The 19,918-nt window shown below is 36.8% G+C and overlaps 2 long non-coding RNA genes across 2 annotated transcripts in view; both read left to right on the forward strand.

Annotated features, from left to right (window-relative positions):
• Positions 1–8,390, forward strand: part of LOC127881682 (uncharacterized) — a 30,871-nt gene extending 22,481 nt beyond the window's left edge. Inside the window, exons 7-10 of the long non-coding RNA XR_008050192.1 lie at positions 678–3,569; positions 4,069–4,180; positions 5,454–5,583; positions 7,538–8,390. This is a non-coding gene — a long non-coding RNA (uncharacterized LOC127881682). The remainder of the gene's footprint in view (positions 1–677; positions 3,570–4,068; positions 4,181–5,453; positions 5,584–7,537) is intronic.
• A 45-nt stretch (positions 8,391–8,435) lies between these two features.
• LOC127881651 (uncharacterized) lies at positions 8,436–14,457 on the forward strand. The gene is made up of 2 exons (XR_008050180.1): positions 8,436–13,810; positions 14,101–14,457. It is a non-coding gene; the product is annotated as an uncharacterized LOC127881651 (long non-coding RNA).
• Positions 14,458–19,918: the final 5,461 nt, after the last annotated feature.

Consider the following 19,918-nt stretch of genomic DNA (forward strand, 5'->3'; position numbering starts at 1 on the left):
TACAAGGACTATTAACCCATTTATGCCTAGCGTCTGGAAAAAAGTCCTTGGTCAGCAGCGTAGACCTGATTAATAGAATAAGAACAATAAAAAAATATTAAATGTTTAACCAGATGGTTTTCCTTCTCTTTGTTATGCAGCAAAAAATTGGCTAATAGATGAAAAAGCTGTGATGTGGAAAAATGGGGCCTAATGCATGTGCTTAAATTGTTGTCACAGATTAGCCTGTGCAGTCCACACAGGCTAATCATGGACAACACTTTCCTCTTAAAGGTATTTTTCATTGAACAAATAATCCTCTTTATGAAAATCCAGTCTAGTCAGTACCCTCCCTTATTAGCTTATGTGAATTTCACATGCTAATCTGGGTCGACATTTTCTAACATTAGTGATCCGCATATTGGCTTATGAAAATACATCTCTGAAAATGGAGTAAAGACAATAGATATAAATGTACAGATAAGTATAGCATTAGCCAACACTTTTCTTGTTTTAATACAAAATGACTTAATTGTATTTATTTTCATGCTATTAAGAACAAGGAACCAATAAAATGCAAGATTAGAAATTCATGTTGTTGAAAACCTTCAAAACCTGTCAAGAGGCATAGTTTGTTATAGATTATAATATAATTTGTTACAAGTTCCTATCACCCACTGTGTTGTTGTTGTTTTCAGCAGAGCACCAGCATTGATATCGAGTTGGCCCAGCAACCGCACAAGTCCCGCCTGCAGGAGCCCCAGTCCAGAACGACCCTTCCCCTCCCCAGACTTCTAACTCCTCCCCCTTGACCTCCTGACTCAAAAAGTCAGCATCATTGAACAACTTTGTTCTGCAGTAAATTCTGAGCATGATTCTGTTCTGAACAAACGCAATGCCCACGTCAAGTTGTCAACACATAAGCCTGGGTAGTTTTGTTAAGCTAGAGTTCCGCGTGGGCCTGAGAGGGACGAGTTTTACAGACACGAAAAGTTATAGCAGTAGTTATGGTAACGCTAACAGTCAGTTGTTGCTGTTGGACATCACAACGAATATCATGAAGAATAAAAAGTTCAATAACTTGTTCCAATCTTTATGGGACAAACAGAAATTGAACAGGAGAAAATCAAGGAACAATACAATCGTAAGCTCTCCTAGGGGGATACTTCTGCTGCTGATAGTTTGGACGACAGTAGGGTTACAGACTGCCCAAGATTGTCCTTGCAGTGGCCGCTAAAATATCATAATAGACTTTTGGCAATGTTACTGACAAAGAAAGGCAGTAATGACTTGGTTGTGAATACCCAGAGCACGATACATCCATGCTGACTCAGAATGGCAGTAATGACTTGGCTGTGAACACATCGAGCACGATACATCCATGCTGACAGAGAAAGGCAGTAATGACTTGGTTGTGAATACCCAGAGCACGATACATCCATGCTGACAAAGAAAGGCAGTAATGACTTGGTTGTGAACACCCAGAGCACGCTACATCCATGGGGGGTGCATCAGATGGAATTTTGCCTATTATTGTTAACAAGTTGCTAAGAGTGAACACGTCTGGTTTTGTTATGAGCACTTCCCACTCAGAGCCCAAAGGTCCTCGCATTGAAGCGATGCAAAAGAAGACTTTGAAAAATGACAGCAGTTGTGTTGTGTGGTCCAGTAATCCTTTCAACTCTCAACCTGAAGTTTATCAAAACTCAAACTCAGCCCTTTGCAATATCACACCTTGCAACACAGTGTACTTTACCATGAATGTTTTGCGGTTTAAAACACCAAATTTTCAATTAAAAGTTTGTGCTCGTAACATATTGATACATTGCTATTCTGAGTTCTAATTACGATATCCTTAATATCAATAATAGATGAAATGTTTGGCATTAAAAAAACAGATGTTTAAAGTAATTTGTTACAGTGCATATTCATTTGTCACTAAAAAATTAGGGTTAGTTTGCTTGTCATTTCCTTTTTAGCAAACATTATTAGACAACAAAACAAACGTCGTTTAAGTGAAAGTCCAAGACAATTCTGACCTAGTTTGGGCACAAGTACAACAACTTAGTAAAGAAATTCACTTTGTCTTGCATCAGCCTACATGTAGAAAGCCTCTTATAAACATCTCCCAAGTTGGCTACATCAACGCTTCCAACAGCGTAACTTGGCATCGACACATTGTTCCGAACGAGTCGCTCGAACTGAAACGATCTGATCCAACAGAGAGCAGGCTCTGCGTGACTCGTCTGTTAATGTGACTGACCTGGATATGTTGCTTTCCAATAATATGAGCCTTACTCCAGATTAGCTGTCTGCGATTGACGCAATTCATCAACAGTTGTTGTCAGGAATTTCCGGCTTTGGGATGGCAATTTGGCGTCGGGGCTTCATCTCTGTCTTTGGCCTGGTCGCAGCAGAAGCAGCAACAAGAACAACAATTAGTATAAGAGCCTTCATCTGGGATATGGGGTTTCATGTATATGCTTAAAGTGTCATCCCATATTATACTGTGCAGACTGCACATACATTAAGTCCTATTTAAGTGTCATCCCAGATTAGCTTGTGCAGACTGCACATACATTAAGTCCTTTTAAAGTGTCATTCCAGATTAGCCTGTGCAGACTGCACATACATTAAGTCATATTAAAGTGTCATCCCATATTAGCCTGTGCAGACTGCACATACATTAAGTCCTATTAAAGTGTCATCTCAGATTAGCCTGTGCAGACTGCACATACACTAAGCCCTATTAAAGTGTCATCCCAGATTAGCCTGTGCAGACTGCACATGCATTAAGTCCTATAAAAGTGTCATCCCAGATTAGCCTGTGCAGACTGCACATACATTAAGTCCTATTAAAGTGTCATCCCATATTAGCCTGTGCAGACTGCACGTACATCAAGCCCTATTAAAGTGTCATCCCATATTAGCCTGTGCAGACTGCACATACATTAAGCCCTATAAAAGTGTCACCCCAGATTAGCCTGTGCAGACTGCACATACATTAAGCCCTATTTTCCCAGAATGAGGCTCGTATACTACACTTAACATCAGTATTTTATGTGCCTGAAAAGTTCCTAGCATCAAATGGGAATTATGTGCTTTTAAATTGATCACACTTAGTAAATAAAATGCAAATAGCACTTGATCTGATATCAATTTTAATCATAGAAGGTCAGGGCATTAAGTTTTGTATATTTTCAACCGAAATTCAGCCCCTGAACCAAAAGTTTATCGTTGCAGAAAAATCTGCTTTAATAGAGTTGTTAAATTATATTTAATTTTAGAAAAATAATTATGTAAAAGCCTTCAGCTCATTTCAAAATTATTTTCTTCATTTATTTTCAATATTTATTTAAATTTCTGGATTTTGTTTTTAGAGCCTATTCCTACAGGAACCCATGCAATCATAGATCGGTACCTAGCTGAACAACAGGCTGTCTGGTTAGCTGGGCCCAGGGCCCAGTGACACTTCCTGGCCCAGGACCTTTGGGCCAATGCTCAACTAGTCCTACCCGCAGGGTGGAGCCACACTGAACCTGGGGCTTCATACTTTCTTGGCCAGGGGCCAAGATATCCTCGTCAATTAGGTAGGTTGGTAATGTAATTAATTATTTATAATGTGCAGTGTTTCACTCAAAATTTCAATATAAACAGTTTGGGTGTGTTTAATATTGATATAACTCTATCCTGGCTGCTAACTTAAACAAATCATTTATGTAAGCGTTAAATATTTATAATAGCCGCCATTGGTATTGCCTTGAAAGGGCTCAGTGGGGGGCATACACATGTGTCCTTGTCTGTAATTCTCCCCGTCCTTCCTTTCATCCTTCCTTATGTCCGTCCCACCTTTTTAGTGTTGCACGTAACTTAATAAATATTGGTTCCAGAGCGACACAAAATGTTTGTATCAACTGTACAAGTCATAGAAGGCTATGTTTGTATCAAGTGTTTAGTTTTTATCCCATTTGTATCAAGATCCTTCAAACATAATTTATTTCTTAAATATTTTTTTACTCAAGCAACATTGATTGACTGCTTATATAATTGATGCCATTTCAGAATGCAATTAAATTATTTGGTTTACAGGGACACATTCCTGGGATGCCCTAAGGTCTTTCTATCTGTTCCAAAAGGTCTTATACTCACAAGTTCAAGCCCAGTAGCGATGTCCACATTATCAAACTCTGCATCTCAATAGGTAAGTAACCCTGCTGTTGCAAATGAGTTCACTGTGACAAAGCATTCAGGAGACCCAGTCGTAATAGCTTGAACCTTTTGCTTTCACAAATACCCAATAGGTAAAATTCAATACAAACTGGGGTTTCTGCTCTTCAATTAATTGACCAGTTTATCTAATCTAAGTGGGTTCAGCCACAAACTACTGTATCTAATATAGAAATGTGTAGAAAATGCAAAAGTTTCAAGCTAAACCCTCGAATTTGCATTTTAAATTTAACATCTATACTTACATTAAAACTCAAAACCACAACAACAATAACATGAAACAATTTATCAGCAGGTACCAACATATTTGACTCTTTAAATCTTGACAAAATCAGGTTCCATATTAACTGTAAATATGGTTTTAAAACTAACATTGAATTACGAAGAGGGATCAGTGATGTTCGTAGCTTTTAGTTTAGGGGTGAACATGTCTGTCGGTCTGTCTGTCTGTCTGTCTGTCGGTCGGTCGGTCCGTATTAAGTGTTTAAATATGGGTCATGCCGGGTCAAATCATAGGTCACGGTGTCAGTGCGTTTTAAACATTCAGCATGATGTCAGCTCTTTGATTCAAGTAATTTTCATCCAATCTTCACCAAACTTAGTTTGAAGTTTTATTTAGATGATCTCTAGGCCAAGTTTGAACATGGGCCATGCCAGGCCAAAACCTAGGTCATGGGGTCACTTAGTGCATTTAATGCATTGAGCATGGTGTCCGCTCTCGGTCTCTTATTGACGAAGTTTACTTCCGATCTTCATCAAACTTGGTCAGAAGTTTAATATAGATGATCTCTAGGCCATGATTAAATATTGGAAATTCCGGGGAAAACAAACTAGGTCACGGGGTCACTTAATGCGTTTTACACATTCAGTATGGTGTCTGTTCTCTTTTTCAAGTACTTATCATCCCCTCTTCAACAAACTTGGTGGGAAACTTAATGTAGATGACCTTTAGGCCATGTTCGAACATGGGCCATTCCGGGTCAAGGAGTCACGGGTGCGTTTTACACATTCAGCATGGTTTTCCCTATTTCAAGTATCTTTCATCCCCTCTTCATGTTGGGGAATTTGTCACGTCTGTGACCAAGCTCTAGTTTGTTTGTTTTTAAGTTAATGAATGGCTTTATGAGAGAGTATCAAGTGTGTTGCCAGGGTTGAACCCGCATTCTGATACTTGACAATTTTAATGAAATGCTTATAAAGTCTTAAAAAGTGTTGTCTTAATTTATACATGACATACTAAATTGCAGAAACCCGGATAGCAAGGCGTTCAGTTTGTTCTTGAAGCATTTGCACCAGAAGCAGTCATCATCTTGATATTCTGGAATCTCCATGGAGAAGGAACCTCAGTCTGTGAATGAAAGGCAGAGCGAACCTCAGGTGAGTGTTCAAGTCATGTGCATGTTTTTTTACGCTCCCAAGTTCAGAGATGTGTGGGTAATGTAGATTTACCTTTGTCCGTCCATACGTACATCCTGCTGTTGGATTTTTATGCACAGTCTTAACTCAAAAAGTATTGTTTCTAGTGTGATTAAACTAAACATATTTTCCAAACCATACTGTGAACTTGCCTACTTGTGTATTTTGCATTCGTTTTTTTACATATGTGATATTTTGAGACAAAAGCAAAATGTGGGTGAATGGTGGCAAACCCTTTCATTACTTCAAAAAAACAACATTTGATTCTGAAGGCAAAATGTATATTTATCCAATCTCAATCAAATTGGTTTGGTAATAAAAAGAATACACGTCAATCAAATCATTTATTTTTAACTATTATATGAATAGTCTAAGGACCATCATTTTAATGCCCCCCTTCGAAGAAGAGGGGGTATATTGCTTTGCTCATGTCGGTCGGTCGGTAGGTAGGTCGGTCGGTCAGTCAGTCCACCAGGTGGTTTCCGGATGATAACTCAAGAACGCTTGGGGCTAGGATCATGAAACTTCATAGGTACATTGATCATGACTCGCAGATGACCCCTATTGATTTTGAGGTCACTAGGTCAAGGTCACAGGTGAAGGTCACAGTAACTGGAAATAGGCATTTTAAGGATTTAGCATGGTTCAAACAAGGAAAACAACTACCGTTTATGCATGTTCTTTTTATTACAGCATTTGCCTCCCTTTACTTCATTTAAAATCTCATTTTACAGCAGAGATTCCAAATCTGACCTGTAAATGAGCCCCATATTTACTGCCAGTGCTAGGTTACCTTTTCCCATTTGATCATTCTTAAGTATTGATATTGTATTGCTGCTGCTATGCTACTGCTACTGCTACTGCTACTACTACTACTACTACTACTACTACTACTACTACTACTACTACTACTACTACTAATAACTACTACTACTAACTACTACTACTACTACTACTACTACTACTACTACTACTACTACTACTACGCCCCCTTTGAAGAAGAGGGGGTATATTGCTTTGCTCATGTCGGTCGGTCTGTCGGTCGGTAGGTCGGTCCGTCCGTCCGTCTGTCCACCAGGTGGTTTCGGGATGATAACTCAAAAACGCTTGGGGCTAGGATCATGAAACTTCATAGGTACATTGATCATGACTCGCAGATGACCCCTATTGATTTTGAGGTCACTAGGTTAAAGCTCAAGGTCACAGGTGAAGGTCACAGTTACTGGAAATAGGCATTTTAAGGATTTAGCATGGTTCAAACAAGGGAAACAACTACCGTTTATGCATGTTCTTTTTATTACAGCATTGCCTCCCTTTACTTCATTTAAAATCTCATTTTACAGCAGAGATTCCAAATCTGACCTGTAAATGAGCCCCATATTTACTGCAAGTGCTAGGTTACCTTTTCCCATTTGATCATTCTTAAGTATTGGTATTGTAATGCTGCTGCTATGCTACTGCTACTACTACTACTACTACTACTACTACTACTACTACTACTACTACTACTACTACTACTACTACTACTACTACTACTAACTACTACTACTAACTATTACTACTACTACTACTACTACTACTACTACTACTATCGGTACTTCTACTACTACTACTACTACTACTACTACTACTACTACTACTACTACTACTACTACTACTACTACTACTACACCACCACCACTACCACCACCACCGTTCACAGTGACAAAAAACGTATTCACACAATGGCTGCTACTACAACTTATAGCCCATATAGGGGGGCATGCATGTTTTACAAACAGCCCTTGTTTCGATGGATTCAAAGCAGATTAGTTGTATCATTTTGAAATACCAAGTGCTCTGCTTGTTTTTTTTTCCATCGGTATCAAAAATAAAATGAAAAACTGACATTTACAGTAACAAGTCTTTTTTTCAGATGCCTTTTGACGAAATCAAACCATCCAATCAGAAACACAGACTGTTGCAGCAGTTGTTACCATATTGACCCCAGTCAAACCTAAGAAGCTCAGTGATAAAAACTGATTTATCACAACAATTCAAGTGGAAAGCCACATGTCAACAACTACATGTTGTATGTTGCCAGCCAAGTTGTATTCAAAGACAAACAATACTTTATGCTCTATTGTGTATGTGACCAGCCAAGTTGTATTCAAAGAAAAAGTCAAAAACATTAGTTTACGTTTTATTTTTTATGTGACCAACCAAGTTGTTTGTATAGGTCCCTGGTTTAGCAAAGCATTTAAAGTATTTTTAAAAGCACACATATTGCATGTCTGTTCAATGTCTTTGCCTGTATTATGAAACTTTCACTACAGATGTTGATCCTGATGATGATAAATAAATGGGAAATACATTGTTATCAAAGATTTGTTAAGATTGCCAAAGCTGTTTAAATGATGCTGGTAATTTGAACAAAATTGAAAAAAACATTGGAGTGTTTTCATGTTATAAGACATGTTTCAGTTGTCTGTTTTTAACCCGTTAATACAGATAAGCTAATGAAAAATATTTGTTCAAAAAGATGTAAAATGTTTACGCTTCAGATTTTTGTCTATCAACCTTCTGAAAACAATACTAGTCAATTGGCTCATTTGGGTCGGTATTCCATCATGAATCTTTTTTAGTAGCATACTATGTATTTCATGGGAAAATAAATAAATTCTGGGCAAAATTATCTACCTTAAATAATCGATTCTGTATTTACTACTGGTACTTTGTTGATTTCAGTGGATATTGTTTGTTAAATGATAATAGTATGACTCTTGTTGAAAAGCTTTAAATGAAACTGTGAATTACAAAATAAATATTTAATTTGTTTTAGAGTTTAATGGAAAATGGCAAAAGATTGATAAGTTGTGTTGTTATATCATATACTAACATGGTCATAAGTGTTAAAATTTGTTTTCAGACGTAAAAGTTTATTATGCTTTATATTTGTATATGTACATAAAGACGACCAGATTGTATCCTCTTTAATCAATGAGTAACTTAATCAAGATTTCTTGATCACTGTTTCAAGTGTATATTTTGCCATTTATAAGTAGATCAACTGTAAAACAATTGTATTTTAAATGTAATGTATTCATGTATTGTTGCCATTTTTATGTCCCCCACTATATTAGTGGGGGACATATTGTTTTTGCCCTGTCTGTTGGTTGGTTGGCCTGTTGGTTGGTCTGTTGGTTGGTCTGTTGGTTTGTACCAACTTTAACATTTGCAATAACTTTTGCAATATTGAAGATAGCAACTTGATATTTGGCATGCATATGTATCTCATGAAGCTGCACATTTTGAGTGGTGAAAGGTCAAGGTCATCCTTCAAGGTCAAAGGTCAAATATATGGGTCAAAATCGCTAATTTAATGTACACTTTTGCAATATTTCAATATTCAAGATAGCAACTTGATATTTGGCATGCATGTGTATCTCATGGAGCTGCACATTTTGAGTGGTGAAAGGTCAAGGTCATCCTTCAAGGTCAGAGGTCAAATATATGTGGCCAAAATCGCTCATTTCATGATTACTTTTGCAATATTGAAGATAGCAACTTGATATTTGGCATGCATGTGTATCTCATGGAGCTGCACATTTTGAGTGGTCAAGGTCAAGGTCATCCTTCAAGGTCAAATATATGGGTCAAAATTGCTTATGTAATGTCACTTCTGCAATATTGAAGCTAGCAATTTTATATTTGAAATGCATGTGTATCTCATGTAGCTGCACATTTTGAGTGGTGAAGGATCAAGGTCAAGGTCATCCTTCAAGGTCAAACGTCATATAGGGGGACATTGTGTTTCACAAACACATCTTTTTTTCTACCGGTATATGATGCCCAGCAAAGTACATACAAAGTCTATTACTGTAAGTTAGAATTTGCCAACCAAGTAATAGGAACAGTCAATGTTTGGCTACAAAATGATCCTGATGTTTTTTCAGTTAATCAGTTACATTATTAGTTGGCATCTGTATTATTGTGGTATCTCTGCTAAAAAATTGTGTGTGTAATAGCATGGCCCTCAATCTATCAGCCAATTTCGGCTGCAGTCCCCCACCTGAAAAGTATACTTTTTTCCCCTTTTGGGGGAAAGAATTCCCCCTGAAAAAGAATTTTTATGTCCCCCACTATAGTAGTGGGGAACATATTGTTTTTGCCCTGTCTGTTGGTTGGTCTGTTTGCGCCAACTTTAACATTTTGCAATAACTTTTGCTATATTGAAGATAGCAACTTGATATTTGGCATGCATGTGTATCTCATAGAGTTGCACATTTTGAGTGGTGAAAGGTCAAGGTCATCCTTCAAGGTCAGAGGTCAAATATATGTGGCCAAAATCGCTCATTTTATGAATACTTGTGCAATATTGAAGATAGCAACTTGATATATGGCATGCATGTGTATCTCATGGAGCTGCACATTTTGAGTGGTAAAAGGTCAAGGTCATCCTTTAAGGTCAGAGGTCAAATATATGTGGCCCAAATCGCTTATTTTATGAATACTTTTGCAATATTGAAGATAGCACCTTGATATTTGGCATGCAGGTGTATCTCATGTAGCTGCACATTTTGAGTGGTGAAAGGTCAAGGTCATCCTTCAAGGTCCTCATCCTTCAAGGTCAAAGGTCAAATATATGGGTCAAAATCGCTCATTTAATGTACACTTTTGTAATATTTCAACATTCACGATAGCAACTTGATGTTTGGCATGCACGTGTATCTCATGGAGCTGCACATTTTGAGTGGTGTAAGGTCAAGGTCAAGGTCATCCTTCAAGGTCAGAGGTCTAATATATATGGCCAAAATCGCTCATTTTTAAGGTCATATTTCAAGGTCAAAGGTCAAATATATGGGAGGACATAGTGCTTCACAAGCAAATCTTGTTATAAGATAAACTCACTGTTAACATTACTTTGTACAAGCCATTGTTATAAAAAACATTTCTTGTGTCAATGCTAAAATATGTATTAAATTGTTAAAATAATGCACAGTAACAACTTCTGAAGAGAAAAATATACTTAAGGCAATAGAAACACATTGTTATATGAAATGCTTTTTATTAAGAACACCTACTTAAAATATGTTTAATTTTGTTTTACATTATCTGAAGAAAAAATAGTACCTTGTAATTTGAAATCAGTCAATGAAAAATTAAGGGAGTGTTGCCATATGCTAACAATAGTCAAGAAGTGCAATTGTCTCTATTGGTAATACAACAGAGCAATACAATTTGCTTAAACAAGATTACAGCATAAAGGGTGCCATTCTTGGCTACGGGTGCAGTTTTGAATACCAACCAAGCAGTGGTCTAATGGTAAGATGCTGGCTTAGGGATCGAGAGGTCCCGGGTTCGAATCCCGCCCTGACCGCTGGAATTTCCTTGAGCAAGAAATTTATCCCACAACTGCTCCTCTCCACCTAGGTGTATAAATGGGTACCTGTGAGGGAAATAAGCCAATGTGCCGTGACTGCATACTGCGCCAAGATGTTAACGGACGACTTATGACCCAGTGATCAGGGAAAAACTGTAAAGCGCCTTTGAACGCACATCTCGAGTATGAAAAGGGCGCTATATAAATGTGGTATAAAAAAAAAAGAATAAATGAAAGCTTATCAGAATTTATTTGAGAAGTCACAGTGACTTGACCATTGACCTAGTGACCCCAAAATGGGTGTGGTGTGTAGAACTCATCAATGTGCATCTACATATGAAGTTTGAAAGTTGTAGTTGGAAGCACTTTGATTTTAGAGCCAATGTTAAGGTTTTAGCACGACGCAGACGGCGGACGACACGACGAACTGGCTACGACAATACCTCGGGTTTTCTCCGTTTATACCGAGCTAAAAATAAAAACTAAGATGTCTGCTTTGCAATTTCTTCAAAAAATAGACACTTATGAATGTGCTTATATTAAACGTGAACAGTATTGACATATTGCTTACGATAACGTTTGACATTTTATTAGTTTTGTAATAGCGTGTTTGACCTTTCGCATTGACCATCCCACAATCCCACATTTGCTTTCAGTGGGGCCAGTTTCTGTAAATCTTCCACAACAAGTTCAGCAAATGTTTTATGACCAGATTTCCTCATATTTGGGAGTGTTTATATTTAACTTTTATTGAATGCATAAAACACGTTTGTTCTGTTTTTGAATAGCTGAAAATAGCTTGATGTTTGTAAATTGTGTGACATGTTGATCAAATTGATACATAGAAAAAAACACATTTTGCATTTATTTGTATTTGTAGCTAAGCAACACATGTTACCAAATACAAATTTAAGTATTTGGTATAAATATATAATGATTTGCTATATTCGTAATATCGTATGAAATGCAATTTTAATTATAATGTGTTAATATGTTTGTCTACTCCAAATAATTATTGTATATAAGTAAATATAGGGTAAAAATGTCTATGGAAAGTATCCGTAGGCACGTTTCAATTGCTTGTGTACCTCATATGGATCAGGGTCTTTCTAAATTATTGCATGAGTGTTAATGCCTATGTCTGATTGTGTAAATATCTTCAAATATATTTGTTAAGAGGATTTTAATATTAAAAGATAAACTAGTATCTAAACTTTAACCGTGCATCTTTTGCATTTATTTTAACGTGTTTATATTGTTTGGCTTACAGAGTTTAATATTGTCTATATTCGTGCGTACTTTTATTGTGATTGATTTGGTAAGACAAAGTGCATATCACTAATGCTGTTGTTTTTGTTTTATGTTATATGTAAATAATTAAACATGTTTATTTTGGTGATATGTATTTCCAAATCTAAGTGTGTTGTTGCATTCTCAATAAAGTACATAGCCATACACGTGGAATAGTATTGCTAAGTGACAATTTGTTGTCTTTACAAATAAAATCCGCAAGGATTGTCGTTTCAATTATATATAGCTTTCCCCTATTGAACCTGGGTAAAAACGTGACCGTGAGCTCATTTTGTTTTATGTTGACTGCCAATATAATTATATATATATATATATATAGAAAGAAATTGCTCAAAATGTGTATCTTATACCCTAGCGCTTTCGACTACACGTCTTCTTCAGGGGTGTATACAGATATGAGTCCCCAGTGCGAATGCACAATAGAGGTTAACTTATTGGCTTTCAGTCTTTGTTTTTTTTAGTTATATGTCGTTTTATATTTTTTATTTTTTATTTATGCATATTAAAATTGTGTTATAGACTGACGCCCGTAATATAATTTATATCGATGTTATAATAAAAAATATTATAATATGCAGTGAACGTTTTGCATTCAGTATTGTGTCATATTTATGCCCCCCTTCGAAGAAGAGGGGGTATATTGCATGTCGGTCTGTGGGTCCATCCACCAGGTGGTTTCGGGATGATAACTCAAGAACGCTTGTGCCTAGGATCATGAAACTTCATAGGTTCATTGATCATGACTCGCAGATGACCCCTATTGATTTTGATGTCACTAGGTCAAATGTCAAGGTCACGGTGACCCGAAATAGTAAAATGGTTTCCGGATGATAACTCAAGAACGCTTAGGTCTAGGATCATGAAACTTGATAGGTAGATTGATCATGACTCGCAGATGACCCCTATTGATTTTCAGGTCTTTAGGTCAAAGGGCAAGGTCACAGTGATCCGAAATAGTAAAATGGTTTCCGGATGATAACTCAAGAACGCTTAGGCCTAGGATCATGCAACTTGATAGGTAGATTCATCATGACTCGCAGATGACCCCTATCGATTTTCAGGTCACTAGCACAAAGGTCAAGGTCACAGTGACCCGAAATAGTAAAATGGTTTCCGGATGATAACTCAAGAACGCTTATGCCTAGGATCATGAAACTTCATAGTACATTGATCATGACTCGCAGATGACCCCTATTGATTTTAAGGTCACAAGGTCAAAGGTCAAGGTCACGGTGACCCGAAATAGTAAAATGGTTTCCGGATGATTACTCAAGAACGCTTATGCCTAGGATCATGAAACTTCATAGGTACATTGATCATGACTCGCAGATGACCCCTATTGATTTTAAGTCACAAGGTCAAAGGTCAAGGTAACGGTGACCCGAAATAGTAAAATGGTTTCCGGATGATAACTCAAGAACGCTTATGCCTAGGATCATTGAACTTGATAGGTAGATTGATCAGGACTCGCAGTTGACCCCTATTGATTTTCAGGTCACTATATCAAAGGTCAAGGTCACGGTGACCAGAAATAGTAAAATGGTTTTCGGATGATTACTCAAGAATGCTAATTGCTACGATCATAAAACTTCATAGGTACATTGATCATGACTCGCAGATGACCCCTATCGATATTGAGGTCACTAGGTCAAAGGTCAAGTTCACGGTGACCCGAAATAGTAAAATGGTTTCCAGATGATAACTGAAGAACGCTTATTCCTAGGATCATGAAACTTGATAGGTAGATTGACCATGACTCGCAGATGACCCGTTTTGATTTTCAGGTCACTAGGTTAAAGCTCAAGGTCACGTTGACCCGAAATAGTAAAATGGTTTCCGGATGATAACTCAAGAACGCTTATGGCTAGGATCATGAAACTTGATAGGTACATTGATCATGACTGGCAGATGAGCCCTATTGATTTTCAGGTCGCTAGGTCAAAGGTCAAGGTCACAGTGACATAAAACATATTCACACAATGGCTGTCACTACAGCAGAGATCCCATATGGGGGTCATGCATGTTTTACAAACAGCCCTTGTTATTTTTCGTTTTATGATTATGTACATACACTTATTATAATTCTGTGTTATAAAATGGCGCTTAAAATGTTTATTATATCGATATAACGTTTAAATGATTAAAATGGAAGTTAGAATTTAGCGTGAAGTTGTTTTATTTTTAATATGTTGTTTTTATTTATTCCATGGCACTGAAGAGTATTAAGTCGCCATATATATATATATATTCGTCGGACGATTGTGTTTTTGCTTCTATACAAAACAAAATGATATTGTCAAACGAGTGGCCAGATTCGCTGAAGTGTGCGGCAACGGGATACCTATTGAATTGGCGAGTTTTCCAGTCGGACCTATGTAGATTAATGCGCTTGGTCAATGCCAGTTTTGTTTCGCCAACATATTGTTTCTTACAAATACTGCACGTCATCAAATATAGGACATTTGCAGTTTTACAGTTGTGGTTACCTTTATTGGACGAAATGGCACCAGATGTGGCTTTTAATGTATTTGATGGGCGCATCATATTGCATATTTGGTAACGCATGGTTTTGATTCTCCTAGAACAGCTTCTTCGGAAGTTGGTGTACTTTTGGCATGTACCAGAATGGATCTTCTATATGCCAAAATGGGCTTTTCAGGAAATATACGTTTAAGCTTGCTTGATTTTTCGATTGTGGTCCAGTGGCGGTCAATGATGTCTTTTATTTTAGACAGACCTGGATGGTAAGTGACCTCAAACGGTATACGAGTGTTTGGCGTTTTGCTTTTGTATTTGAGTAGGTTTATATATATATATATATATATATATATATATATATAAAGCCGCGCTCTGGGGAAAAGTGGTTAATGCACGTGCGTAAAGCGTCGTCCAAGATAAGCCAGTGCAGTCCACATAGGCTTATCAGGGACGACACTTTCCGCCTAAACAGGATTTTTGCTAAGAAGATACTTTATTTTAACGAAAATATAAAAGCGGAAAGTGTCATCCATGATTAGCCTGTGCGGACTACACAGGCTATCTGGAACGACATTTTATTGACATGCATTAAACCCGTTTTCATAGAGCAAGGCCCATATATATTTATGATATGGGTAACAAACAAACAAGTACTTCTTCGACTGTAACAGGAAAACGAACACCGTTGACGTTATGTTGTTCATTGATTAAAGAGATATTTTTTTTATGTCATACCATTGTCTTCTTATTGTATAAACTTTACAAAGTACGCGATTGTTCTGCTCAATAATAAATCAAAACACAATGCGCATTCGATCCCGAACTGTCGGCTGCTAACATTCTCTCCGGTGCGCACGTGCAGAAAATGAACGGCAATTAGTCTCACTCACTTTTTTTACTTCACATTCTTCCGGTCCGCGTTAAAGGTCACATAACCCCAAACCGGAACTCCTGTTTGCAAGGTTACATGCAGTCAGTTTGATACTTAGCATACATTGTTCAGTGCATGCTGCATAGGATTTGTAAAATACATTGCAAATGGTTGTTTTTGGTATTAATTTGAAGGTATATTTGTAAGCAATAAGAAAAAAAAGCCATATTTCTGCTCTACTTTTTCTGTTGATGGTTCCCGGCTTTGAAAGTAGGTCATACTATTTGAGCCCAAAATGGTCGCATCCACATCTGTCAAAACTGGTGTGCTTATTCTAAGGTAAATATTTTGAGTTACAACACATAGAATTTGATGACATGCATTTTTAAAAAAGATTATGCATTTATTTTTCCAATGATGTATGATGATATAGTACTGAAACGCTTGGTCATGGTAAAAATTGATATCGAACTTCAACTATTTTATATGTAATATAGAAGGAAATTAATTGCGCATGCGTAACCTAAACATCAAGAGGGACGCGTGGTTTGTGTGTTTTCAAACAGGCGCTTAATTGGCGTGAATCAAGCGCCTCTAATGCAGTGACCAGGTCATAATACACTAAATAGTTTCCCTATATAATTCAATGTAAAAGCGACAACTTTGAGCGAAAATAAATGCAACATTTTGCACATAGAGACCCCCATAACCATACCTTTTCTTAGAGGCCATTCTAAGCGGAATCGATATATGCAATAAAAAAGATATGTCATGTACAAAGCAAGAAAGAACTTGCCACAAATCAAAATCGACTGTTTTTGCAACTTTTTTTTCGGCCGTTTCTTAGTGGAATGTAACCTTTTCTAGTTCAATGGTTTACTATAGTCTTCAAGTGTATCATATTTCAGGGATTCAGTAGTGAACACCTATTCATGCCCTACCATTATCTTCGCAAGATAACATCCGAATAATGGTAAAAAGTGTAAAAATTGCCTTCCTGTCAACTGTGATATTTTTTTTAGAGAGTACATTTAGTGTATTGTAACCTATAAGACAACGTTTACTGTTAACATCGCGAAAAATAAGCACTTCTCGATACTTGTAAACCTATTTTCTATGTGCATGCCAATTTTCAGACCGATCTTTCACGTAGAAATGCTTGAAAATGCATTTTATTATAACGCCTGATAAGCCATGTGGCTTTCGCGTTCGGAGCTTTGATGTATAACGGGCGTTCAGGCGTAAAACGATTACCCTAAATAATTACAATCGGTCAAAATACTGGAATATTGTTACAAGCTATGTAGAAAAAGAAGTAAACAATTGTTAAAACGTGTTCATGAGCTCTTTCAGCACAAATTGTTGCGATTTGAAATGCTTAAGACGAGTTTTTGTACGTTTTTTTTTCTTATATTCCTCTGAAAACGTATTTTTTTCTTAAAAACTCACGATGCTCCTTAAATTCATGAAACAAACGCATTTATTCCGTGAAATTTGCCAAAACGCGTCATATTCCACTAAAAAATGATGATTTTCTGTAAAAACAGCTCCTTTGTGACTAGGCCTGGTTTTGCGTTTAGGTCATAATACACTAAATAGTTTCCCTATATAATTCAATGTAAAAGCGACAACTTTGAGCGAAAATAAATGCAACATTTTGCACATAGAGACCCCCCATAACCATACCTTTTCTTAGAGGCCATTCTAAGCGGAATCGATATATGCAATAAAAAAGATATGTCATGTACAAAGCAAGAAAAAACTTGACACAAATCAAAATCGACTGTTTTTGCAACTTTTTTTTCGGCCGTTTCTTAGTGGAATGTAACCTTTTCTAGTGCAATTGTTTACTATAGTCTTCAAGTGTATCATATTTCAGGGATTCAGTAGTGAACACCTATTCATGCCCTACCATTATCTTCGCAAGATAACACCCGAATAATGGTAAAAAGTGTAAAAATTGCCTTCCTGTCAACTATGATATTTTTTTTAGAGAGTACAGCCCAACATGAAGCGATCATTTAGTGTATTGTAACCACCAGAGCGACGCGCTTAATTTGAAATCCAGATTTGCAAGGCTTAATCGATTCCAAAATAAACAAACACGCGGACAAACAAAACATGGAACGCCATTGATAGTCTGTTTACGCGTGCCTCGTACATATGGCTTTCAAATGAAGGAATTTAAATATGAAAATAATTCAGCAGCGATCTTTGAAAACGTGGCTTAATGCATGTGTGTAAAGTGTCGTCCCAGATAAGCCTGTGCAGTCCACCCAGGATAACAAGGACGATACTTTCCGCATTTATTGCTTTTTACATTTAAAGGAAGACTACTTCACGAAATCTAATCAAGGCGTAAAGTGTCGTCCCTGATAAGCCTGTGCAGTCAGCACATGCAACGACATTCTCCTCATTAACGAAAGTTTTCGTTTACAGGAAGTATTTTTTCAGCATAAATCCAGTTCTGGCTAAAAGTGGCGTAACGTAATAACTTAACGGACCTATAGGCTAATCGGGACGACACTTTACACACATGCATTAGGCCCCGTTTTCCAAGTGCGAGGCTCAAGTGTTTTGTACTTCTTGCCGACGTCATATTTTGCAGCGGTAATTCCTGAAGTATGCTTTTAAGTAAACAAGTTATTTCTGTGTTGTAATGACTTTGATTTAGAAGATGAATACTATTTAAATGTGTATATGCCCCACTTAGTTAAGAAAAACTTATATTTGCCGTTCATTTTGTATAAGCCCATCTGTATATAAATTCCACAACTTACTAGTTTCATGTGACAAATCAACAATTTATAATGTTTGTAGATTTTTGTTAAAAGAAATACAATACTTAATAATACTGTTCATTAAACTTCAGTACCGCCTTGATAGATCCTAGGTGTTCTTACCATCGATTGTATTTATTGGTATTTTTATTCTTTAATGTTATCTTGTTATGCCTTGTTTCGAGACAGAGAATAGTATGTGTATTTAAGCATGAAGACAATGTACAATTGTATAAATCTGAATAAACTATCTTTCTGTCTATTTGTCTGTCTGCTTTCTTCAAGCCTCAATTCCTATTGGAATTTAAGGGTTTAGATGGAAATATGTTGCTTTGCTTAATTGTTTGCAATACTCTTTGAGTGCACAAACGTGTGTTAACGTTGCTGTTGTTGTCTTTTACAGCAAACGAACTCACCTTCAAGGCATCAGAGAAACGTAAAGTGCACTGGTAATTTTAAATTCTACTGCTTTAGTGAGAATTCGGCATTCGCCTTGTCATGATCATGAGAAGTACCAAATCAAGGTGTTATCATTATTAAGTCTCGTGGTATTAAGATATATCATTGTGTAAATCATCTAACCTGACAGCAATAGACCTTTTTGCACAATAAGCAAAAACTGATTAGAGCGCGAAGTATCGTTACTCGCAGAATTCCAGAACGAGGCTGGACGTTATCCATTCTTAATAGGGAACCTCGATAGCATTTTCTAACATTTTATATTAACTTTGTTTGATGTCCCTATCTTGTCGTTGGTATTGTTTAAGTGTAAAACACAAAATTGTTGAAAACTGGCAATTTTCGTTGTATATTAAAATACGTCCTTTAAAGTTAGGAACGTTTTTCGTGGTAAACATTATTATCATGTTCATATATTTTCATGACGCCAAAGTGAATAAAGTGAATACAAATATTTCACACCATATGATGAGTAGATGAACATATCCCCCACGGAGGACTGTCGCCGTTTATTAAGTGAATTTACGCAACAGACTGACCAGAGAGTACGCCAAGCCGCCAGAGGGCATTGGACGCGCAGATAAAATATGAACGTATCAAATATGTGTGAAAATCCCTTTAGCCCGTCACTCCGGTCCCCATATTAGATATGTCCTCGACGCCTAGCCAATATTTACCGCTGTGATAAACATCTATAGACGTAAATACGTCGATATTTTGTTGATAAAACCCGCCGTTTATGTAAACCTACATTAACATGACATGTTAAATAATTTCTTCGGCACATGCATATATAGCTTTGGCAATGGTTACCTTAACAAAACCGCATATCGCATAAATTACTTCGTCTTTAGATAAGTTACTTTTGCAATAAACATATGCAATGTTATATTTAACAAAATCTCACAAATAACAATAAACGACCACATGTTGGTAAAAAATGGATGTAAACGATATGTGTTTGTCTCATGTTCACACACATAGTATTGCTGACTGGAATATTGGGTTCAGGAGTTTGTGGTTTTAACTAGTTCA

The sequence above is a fragment of the Dreissena polymorpha genome, chromosome 1 (genome assembly GCF_020536995.1).
Source record: "Dreissena polymorpha isolate Duluth1 chromosome 1, UMN_Dpol_1.0, whole genome shotgun sequence".
NCBI lineage: Eukaryota > Metazoa > Mollusca > Bivalvia > Myida > Dreissenidae > Dreissena > Dreissena polymorpha.